This window comes from Salmo salar, chromosome ssa18 (genome assembly GCF_905237065.1).
Source record: "Salmo salar chromosome ssa18, Ssal_v3.1, whole genome shotgun sequence".
Lineage (NCBI taxonomy): Eukaryota > Metazoa > Chordata > Actinopteri > Salmoniformes > Salmonidae > Salmo > Salmo salar.
Window position 1 is genome coordinate 26,217,490 of NC_059459.1, and position 13,804 is coordinate 26,231,293.

The 13,804-nt window shown below is 44.1% G+C and overlaps 1 protein-coding gene across 1 annotated transcript in view; it reads right to left on the reverse strand.

Annotated features, from left to right (window-relative positions):
- The window catches only part of LOC100380625 (spectrin beta chain, non-erythrocytic 1), a 131,957-nt gene extending 122,452 nt beyond the window's left edge, over nucleotides 1-9,505 (reverse strand). Inside the window, exon 1 of the mRNA XM_014154853.2 lies at nucleotides 9,312-9,505. The gene's annotated coding sequence lies outside the window, so the exon portion shown is untranslated. The remainder of the gene's footprint in view (nucleotides 1-9,311) is intronic.
- Between the last annotated feature and the right edge of the window lie 4,299 nt (nucleotides 9,506-13,804).

The window sequence follows — 13,804 nt, forward strand, 5'->3', positions numbered from 1 at the left end:
TGTCTAGAAGAGGCACTGAGCAAACACTGGGTTTCACACTAACTATCGCTATGAACTCTTCATGTCACCTGTTTTCATAGCCTCTGACTTCTACCAGAGGGGTCTACACTGTGTTTAAATTGAACTGTGTCGAAATATCTCATGGGCTCAAAAATGCTAAATATACAAATGTATATTCGTGCTTCATTTTCCTTTCCTTATATTGACATGTGGGGGTGTTTGCAGAATGATTCTTCAGAGAGAGAACAGATGAACATTGTATCTCTCCTTGGCTAGTGTTTTACACCCTCTCTATAACATTATCACCGAGCTGCCACATCTGCAGAACTTTTCATTTATTTGGATTGCGAGCATCCACCACTTTCTGTGCATAAAACACCCCATGCTCACAGCCTGTGTGTAGGGTTACAGCTAATGTTGTAAGTAACAGACACGTCTTTGGCTACATGAAAATCAAATTAAAGTAATCCCAGAGAAGGTCATGTCGCAACCTCCCCCTTCTCGCTCCCCCTCTCAAGTTTCCCCATTAACAAAATGCAAAACTGAAAAGCCCCCAAAAATGTTCACAACAAATGACATTATCTCAAAGACACACATTGCCAATGCCTTGGAGTTCATACATATACTCAATACAAATATAAGCCACAGCTGAAATAAAAGACACCAGAATCACAAGAAGCTTATTTCTCTCAAATGTTGTGCACAAATTTGTTTACATCCCTGTTAGTGAGCATTTTTCCTTTGCCAAGATAATCCATCCACCTGACAGGTGTGGCATATCAAGAAGATGATTAAACAGCATGATCAATACTGGTGCTCATTGTGCTGGGACAATAAAATACCACTAAAATGTGCAGTTGTCACAATACACTGCCACAGATGTCTCAAGTTGAGGGAGCGTACAATTGGCATGCTGACTACAGAAATGTCCAACAGAGCTGTTGCCAGAGAATTTAATGTTAATGTCTCTACTATAAGCCGCCTCCAAAGTCATTTTTGAGAATTTGTCAGTACGTCCAACCGGCCTCACAACCGCAGACCATGTGTAACCACGCCAGACCAGGACCTCCACATCAGGCTTCTTCACCTTCAGGATCGTCTGAGGGGGAGGGTGGGGGTGCTGTAATAAAGCCCTTTAGTGGGGAAAAACTCATTCTGATTGGCTGGGCCTGGCTCCCAAATGGGTGGGCCTATAAATCTTTGAAATAGTGGCATGTTGCGTTTATACCTCTGTTCATAAGTCCATAGCTCCTAGGCCTGGGGCCATGCACACATGGGCTCTTGGGCGTGCACACAATACAGAACTCACAAACTGCCTGGGGCCATGAGTGAATACACATGACTGAGTTTGAGTCTGAATGTGAAAAAACATGGATGAACTGTAGCTGTTATCAGTTGAGCAGTAGAGACAGATTTGTCTCCAGACCCCTGAGGTCCAGCCCAACTGACAAGTGTCTTCAATGACATTTTTAACCTCTCCCTGTCCGAATCTAATACCAACATGTTTTAAGCAGACCACCATAGTGCCTGTGCCCAAGAACACTAAGGTAACCTACCTAAATGACTACCGACCCGTAGCACTCACGTCTGTAGCCATGAAGTGCTTTGAAAGGCTGATCATGGCTCACAACACCATTATCCAAGAAACCCTAGACCCACTCCAATTTGCATACCACCCCAACAGATCCACAGATGATGCAATCTCTATTGCACTCCACACTGCACTTTCCCACCTGGACAAAAGGAACACCTATGTGAGAATGCTATTCATTGACTACAGCTCAGCATTCAACACCAGGGTGCCCTCAAAGCTCATTATTAAGCTAAGGACCCTGGGACTAAACACCTCCCACTGCAACTGGATCCGAGACTTCCTGACTTGCCGCCCCCAGGTGGTAAGGGTAGGTAACAACACATCCACCACACTGATCCTCAACACAGGGGCCCCTCAGGGGTGCGTGCTCAGTCCCCTCCTGTACTCCCTGTTCACTCATGATTGCACAGCCAGGCAGGACTCCAAAGCCATCATTAAGTTTGCCGATGACACAACAGTGGTAGGCCTGATCACCGACAACAACGAGACAGCCTATAGGGAGGAGGTCAGACACCTGGCCATATGGTGCCAGGACAACAACCTCTCCCTCAACGTGATCAAGACAAAGGAGATGATTGTGGACTACAGGAAAAAGAGGACCGAGCACGCCCCCATTCTCATTGACGGAGCTGCAGTGGAGCAGGTTGAGATCTTCAAGTTCCTTGGTGTCCACATCACCAACAAACTAACATGGTCCAAGCACACCAAGACAGTTGTGAAGAGGGCACGACAAAACCTATTCCCCCTCAGGAGACTGAAAACATTTGGCATGGGTCCTCAGGTAGTCAAACGGTTCTAAAGCTGCACCATCGAGAGCATCCTGACTGGTTGCATCACTGCCTGGTATGGCAACTGCTCAGCCCCGCAAGTCACTACAGAGGGTAGTGCGATCAGCCCAGTACATCACTGGGGCCAAGCTTCCTGCCATCCAGGACCTCTATACCAGGCGGTGTCAGAGGAAGGCCCTAAAAATTGTCAAAGACCCCAGCCACCCTAGTCATAGACTGTTCTCTCGCCAAGTCTAGGTTCAAGAGGCTTCTAAACAGCTTCTACCCCCAAGCCATAAGACTCCTGAACACCTAATCAAATGGCTACCCAGACTATTTGCATTACCCCCCACCCTACTGCTACTCTCTGTTGTTATCATCTATGCAGTCACTTTAATAACTCTACCTACATGTACATATTACCTCAACTAACCAGTACCCCCTTGTATATAGTCTCGTTATTGTTATTTTACTGCTGCTCTCTAATTACTTGTTACTTCTATTTCTTATCCGTATTTTTTTTAACTGCATTGTTGGTTAGGGGCTCGTAAGTAAGCATTTCACTGTAAGGTCTACACCTGTTGTATTCGGCGCATGTGACTAATACAATTTGATTTGAGTTGGTAAACACACTACCCCTGTCAAGTCAAACATCACACATTCCACAGACCAAGCCTCTCTGCACACTCCCACTGCCCACTAAAACACCAACACTCAGCCATCTCTACTTATCCACAACACCATATGCATGACTCCACACCATCCTTATACCAAAGAACCCATTAATCTCTCTCACCCACACACACACACACACACACACACACACGCACCTGTTTACCACTTCAACAGTGCTGCACAATCTCCCACTCCTAAACGGCTGTTTAGAATAGATGACACCATGGGTACAACTGTAGTAGTCAGACTGACCCCAGCTGAGGTCATTCCTGGATCTCAAAGTTTTCCGTGGTTGTACACAACGTGAGGCAAACCAGGATTAGCACTGGAGATATTTAACATGTCTCACACAGGTTCTGTGTACGGTAGAGTGTAAACAGAAAGGGGAAAACTTCATCTCTGTACTGAGAAGAAGAATGGTATGGTGGTGGTGGGAAATAAACTACTAGGTCTAACTGCTCTTGTCAAACTAAATGGATGCCAAAGACCTTGAGGTAAAGGACAGGAGAAGACACGGAGGTACAAGGAACAGAGGGATTGAGAGATCCACGTTTAACAATGAACTCCGATCCCTCCATTTATACAGACATGTCCACCAGAGACGAGAGAGAATCCATTCCTAAACTAAAAAACATAAAGAGAGAATTCCTAAACTAAAACATCCAATGGGGGGAATAAATAAAAAAATAAAAGAGCGAGAGAAAATACCTTTCCGGCTGAAACAGAGTTCTCTATATTTAGCCAGGGTTGTACCGTTGAGCAAACGCACCAGTTCTCTGTCGCACCGTTCCATTTCCTACCTGCTGCAGCTTTCCTGCACTTTCCGCCCCTGCCTCCTTTCCCCTCCCTGATGGGACATCAACCCACTTACAGCCTTGTGGATGAAAAGCCAGAGATGTTTCCACCAGGAAAGGTGACCCCAGCCTCCATGGCCATTCTCACACAGAGGAGCGCACTCAGCCTGGGCTGCACAGCTCAGCTGACCCGGGGTCCCAGAGATGGAGAGGCTACAGTGGGGCTATACAGGTCAGGCCTAACCCTCTAACGGGGAAACCAAACCCACTCACAGGTAAATTCTGTGTCGATTTTACTTGAAAGGAGCACTGTGACATTGGAGATGTATATAAACCTGTTTAAGACAACAAAAACAATTCCATGAAACAAAGTCTATTACAGGTTCCTGGACATCTTGTTCTTTTGATCTGTTTAATAAAGCAAAAACAAAAAGTTAAGAGCAAAGATCTAAAGGGGAATCGGCAGTTAAACAATAAAGGGTTCTACCCACCCAGGATTCGGTAAGCTGAGGGAAGGGCTGGAGAAATGGAACTCTCAAATTCATAGACAGAGCTATGAATGCAGGGACTGACCATCCATGATATCAAAACTATAGGGTTAGCCATGTTTTCAGGCTATATAGTGTTAATGTACATTTACTTTGTTTACAAACATTTGGAATAAAAAAAGTGTATATGTTGAGTTCTGATGGGGTACGACAGTTGACCTAAGCTTATGAAGCATTTATAAAGTTATATTCTTCAAGAATCAATGGGTACAAATAATTCATGTATACGTCTAAAAATGGATGAAGTAACTACAGATTGCCCCTTTAAAAAGGAACAGACCCAACCAAAAGGAGAATCTCATTCCCTGGATTGCAGAGAGAGGGGACAGAGAACAGGTTCCCACTGCAGGGCAGGCTGGCCTCATTCCTGAAAATAGACATCACCTGCCTGCTTATCTGCCACCAAGTTCAAGTACTCCTATAGGACAATGAGCATTCCTCAGTTCTACCAGAGAGCTAGAAAAATAAGTGTTCCTCCTTCAGTAAACAAAGACCCATCACTTCACAAGACAAGAAGCCTCTGTGACAGGTTAACAGGATTCCCCCGGGTGAAAATATATGAACACTACTCTGCACTAATAACTGATTACACGGGCGAGCTCGTTTTGAATGGCCCAGTGGCCCGGATGGGCGGAACATGACATTTTTTTTGCCATTCCATTCGTCCTTAATTGAAATTACCACCCACCCGGGGCCCCGGGCCATGCAAAAGGAACTTGTCCACATACTGGCTTGGTACATAGGTAGAAAACAACAGAGAGGATCGAGAGAATATATATATATATATATATATATATCCACAGGGCCGTGGGGTGAGACAGGGATGCAGTTTGAGCCCCACCCTCTTCAACATATGTCAACGAATTGGTGAGGGCACTAGAACGGTGTGCAGCACCCAGCCTCACCCTACTAGAATCTGAAGTCAAATGTCTACTGTCTGTTGATGATCTGGTGCTTCTTTACCCAACCAATGAGGGCCTCAGCAGCACCTAGACATTCTGCACAGATTCTGTCAGACCTGGGCCCTGACAGTAAATCTCAGTAAAACAAAAATAATGGTATTCCAAAAAAGGTAAAGTTGCCAAGATCACAAATACAATACATTCCATCAAGATACTGTTGCCCATCCAGATCTGGCTGAAAATACTTGAATCAGTTATAGAACCCATTGCCCTTTATGGTTGTGAGGTCTGGAGTCCGCTCACCAACCAAGAATCCACAAAATGGGACAAACACCCAGTTGAGAAACTGCATGCAGAATTCTGCAAAAATATCCCCAGCGTACAAGTTAAAACACAAAATAATGCATGCAGAGCAGAATTAGGCCGATACATGCTAATTATCAAAATCCTGAAAAGAGCCGTTAAATTCTACAACCACTGAAAAGGAAGCGATTCCCAAACCTTCCATAACAAAGCCATCACCTACAGAGAGATGAACCTGGAGAAGAGTCCCCTAAACAAGCTGGTCCTGGGGCTCTGTTCACAAACAGAGTCCTAGGACAGCAACCCAATTAGATCCAACTAAATCACGAGAAAAAAATTAAGAATTACTTGACACATAGGAAAGAATTTACAAAAAAAACAGAGCAAACTAGAATGCTATTTGGCCCTAAACAGAAAGTACACAGTGACAGAATACCTGACCACTGTGACTGACCCAAAATTAAGGACAGCTTTGACTATGTGCAGACTCAGAGAGCATAGTCTTGCTATTGAGAAAGGCCGCCGTAGGCAGACCTGGCGCTCAAGAGAAGACAGGCTATGTGCACACTGCCCACAAAATGAGGTGGAAACTGAGCTGCACATCCTAACCTTCTGCCAAATGTATGACCATATTACAGACACATTTCCCTCAGATTACACAGATCCACAAAGAATTCGATAAACTCCCATATCTATTGGGTGAAATACCAGTGTGCTATCACAGCAGCGAGATTTGTGACCTGTTGCCACAAGAAAAGGGACACCAGAGAAGAACAAACACCATTGTAAATAACCCATATTTATGTTTATTTATTTTCCCTTTTGTACTTTACCTATTTGCACATTGTTTCAACACTGTATATAGATAGCCATAACACAACATTTGAAATGTATCTATTCCTTTGGAACTTTTGAGAGTGTAATGTTTACTGTTTATTTTTTTTTATAGTTTATTTCACTTTGGTTTCCCATGCCAATAAAACCCTTTGAATTGAAAACAAAATGGAGAGAGGACAAATGGAGAGATACATTCTTTAATCATTATGATCACAGTCACACTCACGCTAGAGCACAGCCAACCAGCACACAAACTACGGCCAAGGGCTCACCAGTAGGCTAATGGCCTGTGATGCCAGTCATCCTAAAAACTGAGCAGAGAACGTGGCTATGGACTTGTATGTGTCACGGTTTCTTCCTGAATGGCTGAATATATCCAATACTCTGAAAGGGCACGAGGGTTTGTGAAATGGTGTGGTAAATATTTACATTAATATTCAACAGCAGGAGGCCCGCTGACTCGAAATATACACTGAGTGTACAAAACAGCTTCCTAATATTGAGTTGCTCTCCCCTTTGTCCTCAGAACAGCCTCAATTCATCAGGGCATGGACTCTACAAAGTGTTCCACAGGGATGCTGGCCCATGTTGACTTCAATGTTTCGCACAGTTGTGTCAAGTTGGCTGGATGCCTTTTGGGTGGTGGACCATTCTTGATACACACGGGAAACTGTTGAGGGTGAAAAACCCAGCAGTGTTGCAGTTCTTCACACAAATCAGTGCGCCTGGTCCCTACTACCATACCCCGTTCAAAGGCACTTATACTAAGTTTGTGGACACCCCTTCAAATTAGTCGATTCCGCTATTTCAGCCACACCTGTTGCTGACAGGTGTATAAAATCGAGCACACGGCCATGCAATCTCCAGAGACAAACATTAGCAGTAGAATGTCCCATATTGACGAGCTCAGTGACCTTCAATGTGGCACCATCATAGGATGCCCTCTTCACCAACAAGTCAGTTCGTCAAATTTCTGCCCTGCTTGAGCTGTCTCGGTCAACTAGAAGTGCTATTATTGTGAAGAGAAAACATCAAAAAGCAACAACAGCTCAGCTGCGAAGTGGTAGGCCACACAAGCTCACAGAACAGGACCACCGAGTGCTGAAGCATGTAACGTGTAAAAATCGTCCGACCTCGGTTGCAACACTTACAGTTCCAAACTGCCTCTGGAAGCAACGTCAGCACAACGACTGTTTGTCGGGAGCTTCAAGCCTAAGATCAACATACGCAATGCCAAGTGCTGGCTGGAGTGGTGTAAAGCTCACCGCCATTGGACTACGGAGCAGTAGGAAACGCGTTCTCTAGAGTGATGATTCACCATCTGGCACTCCAACGGATGAATCTGGGAGTGGCAGATGCCATGAGAACGCTACCTGCCCCAATGCATTATGCCAACTTTAAAGTTTGGTGGAGGAGGAATAATGGTCTGGGGACGTTTTTCATGGTTCAGACTAGGCCCCTTAGTTCCAGTGAAGGGAAATATTAAAGCTACAGCATACAATTACATTCTAGACAATTCTGTGCTTCCAACTTTGTGGCAACAGTTTGTGAAGGCCCTTTCCTGTTTCAGCATGACAATGCCCCCGTGCTCAAAGCGAGGTCAATACAAAAATGGTTATGGGACTCCCAATCACGGCCGGTTGTGATACATCCTGGATTCGAACCAGGGTGTCTGTAGTGACGCCTCTAGCACCGAGATGCAGTGCCTTAGACATCTGCACCACTCGGGAGCCCAATCCATGTCTCAATTGTCTGATGGCTTAAAAATCCTTTCATTTGTCTCCTCCCCATCTATACTGATTGAAGTGGAAATAACAAATAACATCAATAAGGGATCATAGCTTTCACCTGGTCAGTCTGTCATGGAAAGAGCAGGTGTTCCTAATGTTTTGTGCATTGTGTAGACCCTGCAGCAGAGCAATGACTTACAACCAAACTCTCCTGCATCACGACTGTCAGTGACACTCGGGACAGCAAAGCCAATGCCCTGGATACCTCATAATCACAAGGCGTTCGTAACTATTTAAAAGGCCTCAAAGCCCACCTTGCTCAATATAGTGAAAACCCCGTTTGGCACAAACATGTGAAGACGTGAGGCAAATGTGGGATTTCGCCACCAAAGGGTCGTTTCAGCAGTTTGGATGTGATTTAAATTGTGCCAATGACATGACGTCACTAAATGTTTAACTCCCGGCAAACATTAAAGGGTAGCCTCGAGCCACATGTAGCAGAGAGCAGACTCCGATGTGACATAGGCCTACAGCGAGGGATACATGCATCTCCTATCTGATTACATAATAGCTTCAAGTTATACAGACGGTACCTAGATGTAATTCTTCCTCAATATCATTACGCACATCTAATACAATAAAGTCCAGAATTTTGCTTTGAATGTCGCATTTTATCAGTGTTTGGTTTGAAATCATCCTAGCAATGTTTCTATAAACAAGGGCGGCCACGCCTGCATCTCTTCAAAGAGCAGTAGGCTGGCTCCTTGTGTATACCGTTATATACGTTCTCAAACCTCCATATTAACATGGCGCAATGTGTGACTGCGAACCAAGTACCCTACAGATTAGATGCTCTCTGAATGAATGGCCCTTTGAAAAACACAACGCCGCACAAATACATTATAAATCTGATAGTTCAAGCAAAAACAACTTCTACAGGGTCAAATATAAGCACATGCTTCGAAATCTGAGCAATGTGCATATAACAAGATCTGTTCGGTTCCACATCATTTTTGCAACAGTAACTGATCCTAACTAGATACAAAGAAACAATTCTTATTGCGGGGTAATCTGTTTAGAGAGGTCCGGAGCGTAGTCTCCATCACCGAGAAGAGCGCCAAGCCAATATCCTATCTCAATACAATAATTGCACAGACTTACCAATCAACAATTTCGCAATGAACTTCACTGAGGAGAAGCCTGCAAACAGCACGTAGCCAGACACTGGACGAGGAAAAACGCAGAATCCTGATGGAGTCCTCCTCACCACCTTTCTTACTGCAACAGCACCGCCAACTGCAGCACAATCTCGACAATGGGCGGAGACATCGTCCGCAAGGTCTCACGCACCAAGTGGGTTCTGCGCAAGGCTACCTCGTCAGTGGTCGCGTTCCCCTGCTCAGAGGTTGCATGCATCAACCAATGGTTGAGTGACACGTCAACTACTGTGTCATTGACTGACAATTGCTATTACATATGATACTGTTAACTGATACTTAAAATACCTGTCCAGGCGTTGTAAGATCTTACAGACGTCAACAACGTCTGGGCAGAGGAGCGCGTCCAACATCTCCACATGCCTGATTTAGGGTAGTTACCAGACGTCTGACATTAAAAGTGGGACATTATTGCGGTCTATATCTCAATGCTGCCACTGTATAATATGCTGTGTCAGCATAGCTATTTAATTAATAAATGTAGGATTTTACATACATTTGCACTTGTATCAACCAGCTGAGCATTAATAAATTAAATCAGGACTGGTAAAAGCTCAAGCCAAAGAAAATCGTGTGTCCTAAACACATTGTAGACTGTAGACACATTGGAAATGCTTTGTGGAAATTCTTGGAAGATTCGATAGTGTCATCATAAAGTAAAGATTGTTTTATAGAGAGATGATACACTTACATTACATTTTCGCAGACGCTGGACTTACAGGAGCAATTATGGTTACATGCCTTGCTTAAGGGCAGATCAATAGATTTGTCACCTAGTCAGCTCGGGGATTTGAGCCAGCGACCTTTGCAGTTATTGACCCAAAGCTCTTACCAGCTAAGCTGTCTCCCCCAATTAAATATTGTGTTACTGTATATAACAACTGAAAAGCCAATACAGGCAGCCTAGAATACAGATTGAAACATTTAATAAATCAAAATATGTCTCTCGGGATTACCCTTTTTTTAATTCTCTATTCTCTATCAAAATAGAGAGAGACATTGAAGATAGAGAACGTATATACCCATCATTTCAGTGAAATAAATAGTCACAGAGAGAACACTAAAATCCTAAAGAGTGAGGTACAGAGTGAGGTACAGAGTGAGGTACAGCACAGGAGGCCGCTGAGGGGAGGACGGCTCATAACAATGGCTGAAATGGAGTAAATGGAATGGCATCAAACTTCGATACCATTCCATTTATTCTGTTCCAGTCATTAAGATGAGCCCGTTCTCCCCAGTCAAGGTGTCACCAAATACTGTAAAGTCATGGACTGTCTCTCAGAGCCTGTTTAATAACAGAAAACACCATGTACACAAAGCAACTCCCTGAAAGTGTCACAATACGTTTTCAAGCTTCCCACCATACTTGTTTTGTATGTCACAAATATTGTAGAAAACTGTTGAAAATACAATAGTATAACAACTCAACAAATGAGTCCACTAAAAGAGTGTCAATCACCACATCCTCATCGGCAGACTCAGTAGCCTTGGTTTCTCAAATGATTGCCTCGCCTGGTTCACCAACTACTTCTCTGATAGAGTTCAATGTGTCAAATCGGAGGGCCTGTTGTCCGGGCCTCTGGCAGTCTCTATGGGGGTGCCACAGGGTTCAATTCTTGGGCCAACTCTTTTCTCTTTATACATCAATGATCTCGCTCTGATCCACCTCTACGCAGACGACACCATTCTGTATACTTCTGGCCCTTCTTTGTACACTGTGTTAACCACCCTCCAGACGAGCTTTAATGCCATACAACTCTCCTTCCGTGGCCTTCAACTGCTCTTAAATACAAGTAAAACTAAATGCATGCTCTTCAACCGATCGCTGCCTGCACCTGCCCGCCCGTCCAGCATCACTACTCTGGACGGTTCTGACTTAGAATATGTGGACAACTACAAATACCTAGGTGTCTGGTTAGACTGTAAACTCTCCTTCCAGACTCACATCAAACATCTCCAATACAAAGTTAAATCTAGAATTGGCTTCCTATTTCGCAACAAAGCATCCTTCACTCATGCTGCCAAACATACCCTCATAAAACTGACCATCCTACCGATCCTCGACTTCGGCGATGTCATTTACAAAATAGCCTCCAATACCCTACTCAATAAACTCGATGCAGTCTATCACAGTGCCATTCGTTTTGTCACCAAAGCCCCATATACTACCCACCACTGCGACCTGTACGCTCTCGTTGGCTGGCCCTCGCTTCATACTCGTTGCCAAACCCACTGGCTCCAGGTCATCTACAAGACCCTGCTAGGTAAAGTCCCCCTTTATCTCAGCTCACTGGTCACCATAGCAGCACCCACCTGTAGCACGCGCTCCAGCAGGTATATCTCTCTGGTCACCCCCAAAGCCAATTCCTCCTTTGGCCATCTCTCCTTCCAGTTCTCTGCTGCCAATGACTGGAACGAACTACAGAAATCTCTGAAACTGGAAACACTTATCTCCCTCACTAGCTTTAAGCACCAACTGTCAGAGCAGCTCACAGATCACTGCACCTGTACATAGCCCATCTATAATTTAGCCCAAACAACTACCTCTTCCCCTACTGTATTTATTTATTTATTTCGCTCCTTTGTACCCCATTATTTCTATTTCTACTTTGCACTTTCTTCCACTACAAATCTACCATTCCAGTGTTTTACTTGCTATATTGTATTTACTTTGCCACCATGGCTTTTTTGCCTTTACCTCCCTTATCTCACCTCATTTGCTCACATTGTATCTAGACTTATTTTTCTACTGTATTATTGACTGTATGTTTGTTTTACTCCATGTGTAACTCTGTGTTGTTGTATGTGTCGAACTGCTTTGCTATATCTTGGCCAGGTCGCAATTGTAAATGACAACTTGTTCTCAACTTGCCTACCTGGTTAAATAAAGGTGAAATATATATATATTTTTAAAAGAGTACTCTGTAGCTTCCCAAGTGGTGTAGCGGTCTAAGGCACTGCATCGCAGTGCTTGAGGCGTCACTATAGACCTGGGTTTGATCCCAGGCTGTGTCACAACCAGCTGTGACCAGGCGGCACACAACTGGTCCAGCGTTGTCCGGGTTAGGGGAAGGTTTGGCCAGAGGGCTTTACTTGGCTCATCGTGCTCTAGCGACTCCTTGTGGTGGGCTGGGTGACTGTGGGCTGACTTTTATCATCAGTTGAACGATGTTTCCTCGGACACATTGGTGCTTCTGGGTTAAGCGGGTGGATGTTAAGGGGTGTGGTTTGGCAGGTCATGTTTCGGGGGATGCATGACATCACTTTTGCCTCTCCCGAGCCTGTTGGGGAGTAGCATCGATGAGACAAGATCATAATTGGATATCATGAAAAAGGGGGTAAAAAATAAAAAAAGAGTACTCCTTTGTAGCCCAGCACTGGTTGAATCAACATTATTTCCATGTTATTTCAATTAAATGACGTTGAAATGTCGTCTGTGCCTGGTGGGAGGCATTGTTAGAGCAGGAGAGTCGTGTGTTTGTTCATGCCCAGTGCTATGGGGCATAGCTCTGGACAGAGGTTCAGGACCATGGCAATCTGGTTTAAGACACAATTTTCACATTTTCTGGTTCACATCTCTGGTTCTGATAAGCAGGCTCCGCTTCCAACATCTGGAGTTGAGAGAATGAGACAAGCTCGGTTCAGAACATCCCATTTCCTCCCATGGGGCGTGCGTGCTTGTGTGCGCACTGAAGGGTCTGAACAGACAAGGCCAACCTCTTCATATGTAGTGAATTATATGGAGTCTTAAGGCGCCTTCCCTTCTCATTAGTAACTTATTCAGACATTGTCATGCTCATAGTTTTGTCTAAAGTATTTTCACAGAATTTACAGTAGGCTATACCTACTGTACTTTTAACAAATATGGAGGGAAAGGGAATGTTTGTAACTCACATCTGAGCTGGATCGAGATATGGTTGTCATGATAGTGTGTTTACAGGGAAAGCCATCTTGTCTGTAGTCCTGAAACTGTCCAGGGGGCAGTAGATCTTCCTCCCTGCTGTGGAGTCAGGGACAGGAGGACTCATACAAGCCCCTGTTGCTCTCTATGGTGAATGTTTCTCTCAAATCAAGTCAAATCAACTGTTATTGGTGGCAGATGTTATCGCGGGTATAGCGAAATACTCCTGTTCCTATCTCCAACAGTGCAGTAATACCTGACAATACAAAACAATACACACAAATCCCCAAAATAAAAAGAAAGGAATTACGAAATATAGAAATATTAGAACGAGGAATGTCAGAGTTTGGAATATAAATATCTATGTATATGATGGTGTGTATAGACAGTATGGACAGTATATGAATAGAAAAGGTGTGTACAGCAGTAGTTATACAGGATAGGCCTTGACTAGAATACAGTATATACATATGAACAGTAAAACAGTATGTAAACATTATTTAAATGACTATGTACATAGGGCATCTGTCTCTAAG